This window comes from Melozone crissalis, unplaced genomic scaffold (genome assembly GCF_028551555.1).
Source record: "Melozone crissalis strain CALT ecotype California unplaced genomic scaffold, PUWL_Pcris_2 ptg000029l_1, whole genome shotgun sequence".
Classification (NCBI taxonomy): Eukaryota; Metazoa; Chordata; class Aves; order Passeriformes; family Passerellidae; genus Melozone; species Melozone crissalis.
The window spans coordinates 2,264,653-2,277,050 of NW_026535807.1; positions in this window are offsets into that span (position 1 = coordinate 2,264,653).

Sequence of the window (12,398 nt, forward strand, 5' to 3'; positions counted from 1 at the left end):
CCTCATTGCTTCCTCATTCCCCTCCAAAGCTTCAATCCATCTTTGAAGGGCTGAGAGCTCTTTGCAGCTCAGCATCACCCAGGGCAGGGCTCAGTGGAGCTCTGCAGCTCCTGTTCAGCCTTGGAAGTGCATCCACTCTCATCCATTTCAGGATATTGTCTCCTTCCCCATTAGCCCATTCCTCCCAGTGGATTCAGAATAAAAGTTTGGCTCCAAGCTGCTTTTGGCTACCTAGAGCAGCATTAGAGCAGCTTGAGCAGAGGCTGGAAGCGCCTCAGACCTGGGAATTCTGTGCTGGCATCAGCCCCATCTCCATTCCCCATCCCCTGCTAGTTTTTAAAATTCATGCATCACCATAATGCTGCAAAGCACTGCAAAAATCCATCCTCTGACTTGCCTTCAGCACACCAGAATTTGAGAGCTGAGCTGAGCCTTATTTACACAAGCAATTGCCACCAGAGTGAGCCATCCTCCCTGCAGAGAAGGGGATGGAAGGGATTGGGAATCAGAGGATCTTCCTGGCACTCTCAGAGGTCACTGGGACTGATTGACTGGGAACCAGAGATCTCTGACTGGCACTGTCCAGGGATCTCTGCTTGGGATGGATGGATTGGGAACCAGAGATCTCTGCTTGGCACTATCCAGAGGTCTCTGTTAGGGATTGATAGGAACCCCAATTCTGTTTGGGATTGATTGTTTGTGAACCAGAGGATCTTCCTCGCACTCTCCAGGGATCTCTGTTTGGGATTGATGGGAACCTCAATCCTGTTTGGGATTGATTGTTTGGATCTTCCTGGCACTTTACAGAGGTCACTGTTTGGGATTGATGGATTGGGAACCAGAGATCTCTGCCTGGCATTGTCCAGAGGTCACTGCTTAGGATTGATGGATTGGGAATGAGAGGATCTTCTGAGATCTCTGCCTGGCACTTTCTAGAGCTTTGAGTTTGGGATTGATGGATTGGGAACTAGAGATCTGTGCCTGGCACTCTCCAGAGGTCTCTGTTTGGGATTGATGGGAACCTCAGTCCTGTTTGGGATTGATGGATTTGGATCCAGAGGATCTGCCTGGCACTTTCCAGAGGTCACTGCTTGGGATTGATGGATTTGGAACCAGAGGATCTGCAGAGATTTCTGCCTGGCACTCTCCAGAGCTTTGGGTTTGGGATTGATGGATTGGGAACCAGAGATCTCTGCTTGGCACTGTCCAGAGGTCACTATTTGTGATTGATGGGAACCTCAATTCTGTTTGGGATTGATTGTTTGGAAACCAGAGGATCTTCCTGGCACTCTCCAGAGGTCACTGCTTGGGATTGATGGATTTGGAACCAGAGGATCTGCAGGGATCTCTGCTTGGCACTCCCCAGAGTTTTGGGACTGATGGATTTGGATCCAGACGATCTGCCTGGGTTCACTTTCAGACCTGATTTTTGTCTGCTCTTGCCCGTGACCTCTATTGTGATGCCCACATTGTTACCTCAATGCTGGAAATCAAAGGCAAGCTCAGCCTAAAAATACTTGAGGAGAAAAAAAAAAAATGAGCTTTAATAACTTGGTTTTACCTTTGCATTTCAAAGGATCTGTCACATCACTCAAAGAGCCACATGTTTTTAGTGATAATGCCACCTATACTAGAGACAGGATTCTATTCACACCAAAAGTTATTGATTTTTTAAACTGAATTGGAGTGAAAATAGAGGTGAACAGGATGCTCTCCAGTCCAGTGATATGCTGTAGAGTATGTCAGTTGGAGGTCACTTCATTTAATATATAAATATATAAATAAATCTCTATAAAATGTGCACAGCCAAGCCGTGGCAGAGCAGTTTTGCCACCTGGGTGTCATTAGTTCCCAAAGTTTTCCTGGATGTTAATGTAGAATTCTATGACATCTTATTTATAAGAGCATTAAATAACTCCCAACAATACTCTGTCATTTCTAGTCCCATGCTGAACCTTATTGAGAAAATATGAAAAAAAAAACCCCAGCCATTTAAAACTTAAAGATTCCACTTTTAGCTTCTTCTAATATTCCATTCCTTGGGAACTCGCATCTTCTATCCAACATTTTCAGAACTTTGATCAGCACAACAACATCTGTGAGATTTTCTGGAACTGGAGGATAATTTCTAGTTGCAACTTGGTTTTTAATATACAACAGATTGAATAATTGTGAGTGACAGCCATAATTATTTAAACTATTGCACTGTGTAGCCCCACCTCCCCTTTAATGGTTCAGGGAAGAATATATGTATCAGATTAGCATAAATTTAATTTACTGTCTCATAGAAAATGCAAATCAAGAAGGCAAAAGTTTAAGAAGCATTCATTTAGTTTTTCATGCAGGACAAGGATTCTTACCAAGGGTGAGGCAGAAACAAATCAGCATAAACTTTGTGAGTAATTTGAATTTATCTGTGAAGGTGGAGCACAGTGCTGAGTGTTCCCTTTATGGTCAGGCTGATGCTCTTTTGGGAATCCTGAATTTCTTGTTCTTTCTCTATCATTTTTCCCAAATGTGCTGCGATTCATCCCCCCGCAAATTCTTTGCTAAACCACCATTTTAATTTTAATTTTAATTTTAATTTTAATTTTAATTATTTTTATTTTATTTTTATTTTTATTTTAATTTTTATTTTATTTTATTTTATTTTATTTTATTTATTTTTATTTTTATTTTTATTTTTATTTTGTTTTTTGTTTTTGTTTTATTTTAATGAAAACTTGAGGCAGTGCCATTTCTGTGCTTCAGAGTCTGAACTGAGCTGTTAAAATCTCACAGCTTGAGGTGCTTTCATCCTAAAATCCCTCCAATTGAAAAAAAACCTCTCCAATTTGAAGTAATACAAATTATTATCAATGTAAGCAACAGAAAAAGTCTTTGGGAGCATCACCTCTTCTGCAATGTTTCTGGTTTTGTTTTTATTTTTATTTTTATTTTTATCTTTGTTTTTATTTTATTTTTATTTTTATTTTTATTTTTATTTTTATTTTTATTTTTATTTTTAGGTCAGCTCTTCAGCACCACCAGCGAGCTCTGACTGAGGGTGAGAATTCCCCAAATATTTTCAACCCAAGGCCACGATTCAGCTTTGCTTTGGCTCTGGCACTGAACTCCCAGTGGAAGATCCATTATTTCCTTGCTGGGGATGATTAACCCAGAGCAGTTACCAGGGACAGGGGGTCAGACCAACATCTCAGCATCCCCACTCAAGCCACCCTGGGAGATGCAGCTCTCTGAACACAAAACCTCCCCTCAGAGCCTTTTTTCTGGCAAGTCTGGGAAAATAAACAGGATTTGAAGCACACCCTGAAATCCTCTCCAAACTGCGAGTCAAGTACGACTTTCTGCGGCATGACAAGGTTTTAACATGATTCCTATATTTAAATATATATATATTTAAAGTCAGAGTTCCTTATTTATCATAGGATTCGAGAAACAAAGGTCTCCTGCCTTTGATTTCCTGGGGGAAAACATTTTACAGATGTGTCAGGAGAGTTCTGAGGGTTGTTTAAAGTCATCTGCTGTTTTTAAAGATGGAAGTTCAAGGGAAATGATTTCAAAGGAGCTCAGAGGAGAGAAGCTGAAGCTGGCACATCTTCTCATTTGTGTATTCCTTAGCTCTGATTTGAAGGAAGGAAAAGTCTCCTTGTTTTGTAGAGACAGAAGAACTGAAATTGCCAACAAAATAAATCAGCTGTGAAGAAAAGATTTTTTTTCCCCCTATCATCTGGATGTAGATCCCACCCAAATGGAATTGTAACAGAGGTTAAAGGAAGAATGCAATGGCTGAACCTCTGCAGCCTCATCATCTCTATTAAAGATGCAATTCAAGGAGAGGCACTGGAATAAAATCTCTTGGGGAAGCATGAAACAAGGCTGAAATGTTTATGGAAAACAGTGTAAAAGTGATATATTTTTAATTTTCTCAGCAGTTTTCACTGTACATCCCCATCTATGTTCAAAACACTCTTATTATTATTTCCCTTCCATTTTTTTTGAAGGTGATGGGAATGCCTGACAACATCTTGGAGATTTTCTAGAACTGGAGGATAATTTCTGCAGGTAATTTGCTTTTCTAGCATACAGGTAAGACTTCTGGAACAGAAGAAGTGGGAAAGAGCATCGTGCCATCCTGCAGTCCCTTTCCCCAGGAATCACTTGACCTTTGGAGCAGACCCTGTCGGAGAGGTTGCTTCTCTTCAGGGCTCTGTTTAGAAACAAACACTGCACAAAAGTTCCTGAAAAATGTTTGTTTAAATCACTTGCAGCGACAGCAAGAGACTTTGTAAACAGCCTTGCTAATAATCTCTGCTTAGAACATCATCTTAAATTGGTATATCACATTATACTCACAAAAAATAAGAAAAAGCTTAAGTTAATTAAAATTAATTGATTGCCTTTCATTTACCACGGGTGTGTTTACAGTTCCCTCATCTGTGGCACCTCCTGAACTGCTCACAACACGACACAATCATTTCAAAGGGGGGGAAGTGATGATTTTATCTCACTGACAACACAGTGGCATCATGGGAAGGTGGATTATCAGCCACAATGGTATGTCAGCTTCATTCCTGAGAAAGAACAATTCTAGAGATGATTTTTCCATCAGATCTAATATCTGCTGCTCACACTAAGCATATTTGTATTTTCTGCTTGATCATAGTTAATTTTTTTTCAGTCTTGGCCATGTTTTCTTGATTGCCATAGAAATATCTTTGTTATTCTATTATCTATAAAACTAAGTCAGTATCTCAATTTCATTTAGTTGTGTCTTCATTTAGCTCCACATTTCTCCCCAACATATTTAGGGCTCAGTGACTTCAGAATCCTCTCCAGAACACTCAAGGCAGGGCTTTGACAGCTCATTTCAGACCTCTCTAAGCCAATCTTCTCCAGCCTGCACATCAGGTTCCTCTTGTCCAGCCGCCTGGATCAAGCCAGACCCTCTTTGGATTGAGTTATTAAAGATACTGAGAGCATGAAGAACCTCTGACAGAAATTTGTGTAATTTATTATGATGATGATAATTGCAATTTAAGAATTCCATTTTTCAAAGATCATTTTACTGAATTTTATCAGCAGAACAACGCCCAAGGAGTGGTTTTGCTTAGAGTCCTCACCCATTGCTTTCTTCAGCCATCTCAGCCTCTCGCACTTGAGATTTGATTTGATCAATATTATGAGAAACCTGATCTGGTTGTCATTGAAACCACAGCAAAACTTTCTCTTTTTTATTTCTTTTTTTTTCTGCCTGGAAACATGGCCAGGCTGTGATGTTTGTGTTTTAATTAACAAGAGAGTTTAGAGATGAGTCTGTGTGTGGCTTTGTTTGATGTGGTGGTGCCTTTCCTGGGGCTCCCACAGCCACATCTCCGAGCCCTTTCCATGGGGGCCAGGGAGCAAAGCAAGGGAAGGATAAAACAGCTCTGAAGATGTCCCCAAAACAGCAAAAAGTACAACTAATTAAATGATTTTATGGCAGTGTTTAATCTTTTCAAATTATTTGAGGTTTGTTTTCTGTCTCCTTCCCTGGTGATTTCTCAGCTATTCAACATCAGCGGATCCTTTGTCCAGGCTGTTCCCCAGACTGAATAAAACCCTGGTGAAAATGTCCAACCCTGACTTTTCTAATCCACTTGGCAGATTAATATCTAAACTGAGCTGTGCTTTCTGTCCAGCCTGCCTGGCATTCTCTCTGCTGCTTTCAAATAATCACTGGTCCCAAAGAAAGGATTAATCTGTCATTTTTGATTTAAATCCCTTATCAATAGATATTTGAAATTAAGACAAATGTGATAAATAAGGGATTTAATTAACAATGGAGGTTTAGTGTTCTTTTCCTTTCAGGTTGGGTTTGGCCTTTACACTTTCTGAAGTCTTTGGAGATTATTCAGTTTCTCTTGCAATCATTTAATCTCTTTCATATGAAATATTTAAACTTTCAACGTGTAATAATTACGAATAAAATCAAGATTGGATCTTAGAGCTACCTAAGGTAAGTTCTTTCATTTCAGTAGTGATGGCCTGAGAGCATCCAAGTTACAAAATCCACATTCTCCCATTTCCTTTAAGGCAATATTGTCTCTGCCTCTCTTATTTCAGTGTTGTTCCATTATGTTCATTAGGTTTCAGACTTGCTGACTGAAAAAGCCGAATTCCACCTGCTTGATTTGCCTATAAAACCTGATTCTTTAAATTTATTTTTCTGAGTTTTCTTAGTTTAGGGTCGACCTGAGGGGTCTTCAGGCTTCTCAGTTGTGTTCTAACTGGATTGTGAAAGGGCACAGAAAATTCTGTCACAAAAAATGGAACTGAGATCCTTAAAATCCCAGTGCATCCCTTCCCTTCCCTTCCCTTCCCTTCCCTTCCCTTCCCTTCCCTTCCCTTCCCTTCCCTTCCCTTCCCTTCCCTTCCCTTCCCTTCCCTTCCCTTCCCTTCCCTTCCCTTCCCTTCCCTTCCCTTCCCTTCCTCTTTTCCCCTTTTTTTCCCCTTTTCCCTGTTTCTCATTACCTGCCTGAACACACCATTATTCCAAGATAAAACTCCTTTGATTCTCCTTTTTATCACCTCAGAACTTTTTACAGGTGAGAGTGTGGATTGTTGCTCCAGCAGGATCCTTCCTCATTCCAGCCCCGGGGCAGAAACACATCCTTGAGTTTACAGAGAGTTTTAGTTCCTCCTTTACCTTCACTTCCATTTGGGGATGTAAAAACAGCAAATGTCTTCATTTTGTTCGTGCCAATTTCTGCTCTATGTAGGGCAAATTCTTCCTGGTTTTGTGGCTTCATTTGAAATCTCAGCCAACATTCTGCTGTTTGATCTTTTTTTGGTCAGTAACAAGAGTAGCTGTTGTGATCCTCTCTCGTTCCTTATCGTGTGCTGTTTAATATTTGTATTTATGTGGCTTTGCTGCAGAAAATCTGATGGACAAGGCACATTCAGAGCTCCAACCCCCAAAATGGGGCAGGGGGAACCTCCTGCAAAGCACTCCCTGCTCTGCTGTGGGCCTTGCTCTCCCTTTGCCCAAAAAGCAGGGGGAAAAATAGGAAAAAATGTCTAAAAGTTTCCTTTTTTCCCTTTTTTTGGTAAACTTTGTTTCTCCCTGCCTGGCAGGAGGCAGAAGCAGCTAATGTCTCCCTGCTGAAAGCATTAACTGATTGCATTGTTGCTTGAGCACAGCAGCTGTCCTTACACATTTAGACTCCCAGTGACAACAAAATTAAGGCAGCCTCTCCTTCTGTCAGGCAATAAAATGATTTTCTCAACTTCTTTATTTCTTCTGAGAACTTCTTAGTGCCTGCCTTTCTGTGGCTGCAGCGAGATGCTCCATCTGAACTGATCAGAACCAAGGAGACCTTTTACTCAGTGCTTTCCTGAAAGGAAGAACAAAAAAATAATCTGTATTCCAGAGTGCCCTGAGGGCTGATTTCCTCCACTTTCCCATTTGCTTTAGCCTGGTACATGTGGGTGGGTGTTTAATCTCATTTATGCCACCAGTGCTCTGCTTAGTAATTGCCTGTGGCTCTCTGGTGTCTGAGGAGATGGATCTTGCTGTGACACCCATGGAAAAGAGCAGATCTCTGCTTCGGAGCACACAGGGTGCTCCTGCAGGGGCTGAACTCTTTCATTTGGGGAGTCTGGAAGGCTCCTAAAGCTTTCTGCAAGATGATAAAGTGAAATATGCACAAATGGCTGGCAGGTTTGTGTGCCAGGGCTGGCAGCTCTGCCTGGCACGGGAAGGGCTCCAAGGGCAAAGGAGCCAAAGCCTCCTGCTCCTGCTCTCCTGAAGGGACCAGGAAGGGATCACCTGGCTTTGGGGTGTCCTGCAGGGGCTGTGTGGGTTCTGCTGCTCCTCTGGGCTCTCTCAGACCTCACCTGGCTTTGGGGTGTCCTGCAGGGGCTGTGCTGTCCCTGCCCCTATTCTGGGCTCTCCCAGAGCCCACCTGGCTTTGGGATGTCCCTGTGCTGGGTTCTGCTGCTGCTCTGGGCTCTCCCAGAGCCCACCTGGCTTTGGGGTGTCCTGCAGGGGCTGTGCTGTCCCTGATGCTCCTCTGGCCTCTCCCAGACCCTACCTGGCCAGGCAGGTTTGGGTTTTCTGTCAGATCTCCCTCTGCAGCAGTGCCAGTGCTCTCAGGGAGGCAAACCAGGCCAGGCTGGGGTTTGTAAATCACCTCCAGCATCCCACCTTCCTTCCCAGCAATGTTCTACCTCTGGTTTGCAGGGCCAAGGGCTCACTCTGAGTCACCCATAAATTGCAGCTTTCTTCTTTCCATTTTGCCCTTTGCGCATGACAATGATGTGACAACAAGGCCACCTTCAAAAGACACTGAGAAGTCCCACAAAGCTTTTCCTGCCAGGATCTTAGGATGATATGGAAGCAGAACTGAGTAAGAAAATAGTTTTTAACTCAGTCTTTTCTTCTCTCCATGACCTATTTTGGATACTCCACCTGCAAGGAGAGCATTGGAGGTGTCTCACTGCTGCTGAATTGCTGATTTCTGTGGTGAAGAGACCTCTGCACTCTCAGCTGCTGATATTATGTATATTTAAACTTAAGTATGCATTGTCTTTATTGGGAAAATCACCCTTCAGTGTTTTAATAACTTGTTTTTCCCAGCTCTCATTGTGTCTCTTTACAAGCAGTTCCAACTCAAAAAACACCAAGTCTGCTCTAACTTAGAGACTACAGGGTAAAAATCCCCCAGCACCAGGCTACATCATTCAAATTTGCCACAGCAGGATCCTTCACCTATTTTCAGAAACATTTAGTTTTATTTTTTCCTCTCCATCTGACCCTTGCAGCTCAGCATTGGTAATTAGCCCCCTGCTTCTCCTGCAGCTACTAAAAACCAGGGAAAAATAAATGTTTCCATTTGAAACCATTATTGCAAAGGCACTGCCATGGAACACTGGAGACTCACTGCTCATGGAAGGGAGATTTTCATAGAATGACACTCAGGCATTTGGGGCTTAGCCTTCAGAATTAAGAATAGTATATTTTCTTTTCTTTTTTCTTTTATTTTAATGAAAACTTGAGGCAGTGCCATTTCTGTGCTTCAGAGTCTGAACTGAGCTGTTAAAATCTCACAGCTTGAGGTGCTTTCATCCTAAAATCCCTCCAATTGAAAAAAAACTCTCCAATTTGAAGTAATAAAAATTACTATCAATGTAAGCAACAGAAAAAGTCTTTGGGAACATCATCTCTTCTGCAATGGTACCCAAAGGAAATGATGTTTATATGGAAGAATGGTCAAGCAATGATTTTCTTTTTTTAAATTGCAGGACTGCAGGAGATCTGCAAGGCAATTTCCCATCACATGCGGTCCTAACAGTGCTTGGAGGTTTTTGTAGCAGCTCCCTCCCCAAAATATCCTTCCAGTTATTCCAACTGTGCCTCTCAGATCAAACTCAAAGTTTAAGGATCCAGGGAAAGGTTGGAAAAGCTGCTCAGAGCTTTCTGCAGACAGATAAAATCCAGCTGGGGTTTCATTTTATCATTAAATATCCAAATCAAACCAGAATTTACCAAAGCCTCACAGCAAGTATTGCACCTTGACAGCTCTGCATCTGCCACCCTGCCTCTTGTTCAATCTATGGATTTAAATTTAAATCCTATTTTCTTCCTTCTGCAAGGGGCATATTAGAACAGATGTTATTGACTGAGATCCTAATCCCACAATGACACTGTGGCCAACTCATCCCATTTTCTTATGAAATTTGATGGTTTTCTTTAAGCTTCAGCTGCTTGTATCAACCACTTGCTTAAGGAGCTCAGCCTTTCATCCATTTCAAGGAGATTTCTGACAGGCAGGATTGAGGGCTGGGGCTCACACTGAAGGTTTAAAAAGCCCCACACATCCAAACATCAAAATTATTGCCTGTTTTGGGTAATAGTTGCGATTTTTAAATGCTTTCACCCAGAAATAAAGGGGTGTGCTCAGTGACAACGCTGGATGGGGCTGAGGAGGAGCAGCACAGCCCTGACAGCAAAGATGGGAGTTAATTCTTGGAGAAGACTGAAACAACAACCAGAAATCATGATGGAGAAGCTCTGCGGGCAGGAGGGGGCCTGAAGGAGACACAGGAAATATGGAGAGAGACAACTGACAGGGGATGGAGTGATGGGACAGGGGGGAATGACTTCCACTGCCAGAGGGTGGATTTAGATGGGATTTTGGGAAGGAATTCTTGGCTGTCAGGGTGGGCAGGCCCTGGCACAGGTGCCCAGAGCAGCTGTGGCTGCCTCTGGATCCCTGGCAGTGCCCAAGGCCAGGCTGGATGGGGTTTGGAGCAGCCTGGGACAGTGGGAGGTGTCCCTGCCATGGCAGGGGTGGCACTGGGTGGCATTTAAGGTCCTTTCCAACCCAAACGATGCCACGAGACTCTGGTTCCCCCACTTATCCCTTCTACACTTTGGATTTTCAGAGACAAACCCAGAACTAACATCTCTTTGTGTGTTTTATCAGTTCCCCTTTTCCCATAAAGGTTTTATTTACTCCGTTCCTGACTCGCTGCCACTTTGCCTCAGAAATTCTCCTCAACTTTGACTTTTCTTGCAGCACAAAGGCAGCGGGAGAGCCCTTAAAGACATCATCAAAATCTTTATTTTCATGCCTTCCAAAGCCCCTGGAAATAGATACTACACATCATTGTAAATAGTATTTCTCTTAATGCAATGATCTCGTTCTAATCTTCCAGTGGTGTGAATACGCTTAGAGAGATGGATGCTAAATAAATTAAAATGAGCTAAGAGAAGATGCTTCATAACCCTGGAAATATTGCAAGCATTATTTAAAGTAGTTAATATTTTTACTGCCTCGTGAATACTAATCTCTGAGAAATCTCAGGTACCAAATATAGTTTTAATTCTCAATTTTAGTTCTCGCAAACTGGAACTGTAAATTAATTTCAACACTATAAAAAGTAATAGAGACGTTTATTTTCTTAAGCAATCTGCCTCATTCAGCTGCAGACTGGGTCTGAATTAATGGTCCTGGCATGCTGAATACAAAATTAGTGATAATGTGAAATGCACATAATGATAATATCTGCTGCAAGAGTTATAATGCTGGGGTCCAAATTTGTTCTCATTAATCTTCTCCATTACTATTAAAAAAATGATATTGAGCATCCTCTCTGGCACTTGAGTGCTTTTATGGGGGTTTCTCTATAAGAAATGGTTCCTTTTGCAGGATGAGCATAGCCTGAACATGCTTTAATCTTTTTGGGGATGTTTTGAATGTAGAATTAAGGTGCCTGTTGCATTTCCATAATCCGATGTCTGGACAAGGTAAAACTTTGGAAAAGTCACTGGATGTGGCTCCAAAGTTCAGTCTGGAGGAAGAAAAGGAGTTCAGGTAAACACTTCTTTTACTCAGAAAAATTGGAAAGAACAGGGATCCACAGCAAAACCCCAACACAACTCAGTGACAGCATCCACCTGTTCTGCGCCTTATATGGTGAAAGTGGAATATTTTGGGCTCAGCAGCATTTATTTTGTTTTCTTTCCTTTGGACTAACGAGCCTGAGTCAGGAAACCATGTGGGGAAAATCAGTATGCAGAGTGCAAGCATCAATTTAAATCTACAAAGTTGCAGTGGGCTATATAAAGATTTATTAATCAAAACATTTGCAAAATATTGACTGTGCACGTACGCTGTGAGGCCTGAGAGATCATCTGCAAAGCAAAGCTTGAATTAATCACTTCTTCTCATCCATTAATCTTTAAAGAATTAAAAAATTATGTAGCAGATATTTGTGGGTATTTTGTGAACTCATTTCATTCTCTAATTTCAAATTTTTTTCCACTCAACAGTTGTCGTGTAGAGGGAGGAAACAACAGCTCAGGGCAATCAGCCAAATTTTGGATTTTGGCTCCCAGAATAGGGGGTGTTTCGGAGAAGGTTATTCCTGGATCCTTCCCATCCTGAGGGGACAATTCCCAAAAAGAGCCCAAAATTCCTGAGGGACAAAGCACAACCAAGGGCATTTTCGTGCCCCTTTTGACTTACACAGCTCTGCAAAACAGAGATCTGGGGAAATCTGGTTAGAAGGATCTGGCAGCCCCTGTTCTCTGCAAAAGTAGATGTTTTACAGGGGAAAAAGAGAAAAAAATGTGGTTTTGTTGGAGAAAAAACCCTTAATGTTTCAGTATCTTACCAAAGAATATGAATGGATACAGAGTCAGCATCCTGCTACCTTGAGTGGTGCCGAAAGCCTCGGCAGCCAGTGGGTATCACAGGCATCAAAACCCACAGGCATCATCTGGGCTGGGCTCTTGCATTTTCTGAAAGGCCCAGGAAGGCCCAGCACAGCCCAGAGTGCCCATGAATCAACAAATGCTGGCAGCCTTATTTTACTGAAAGTTGTCAAGTGCCACAAAGCAGCCCTGTTGC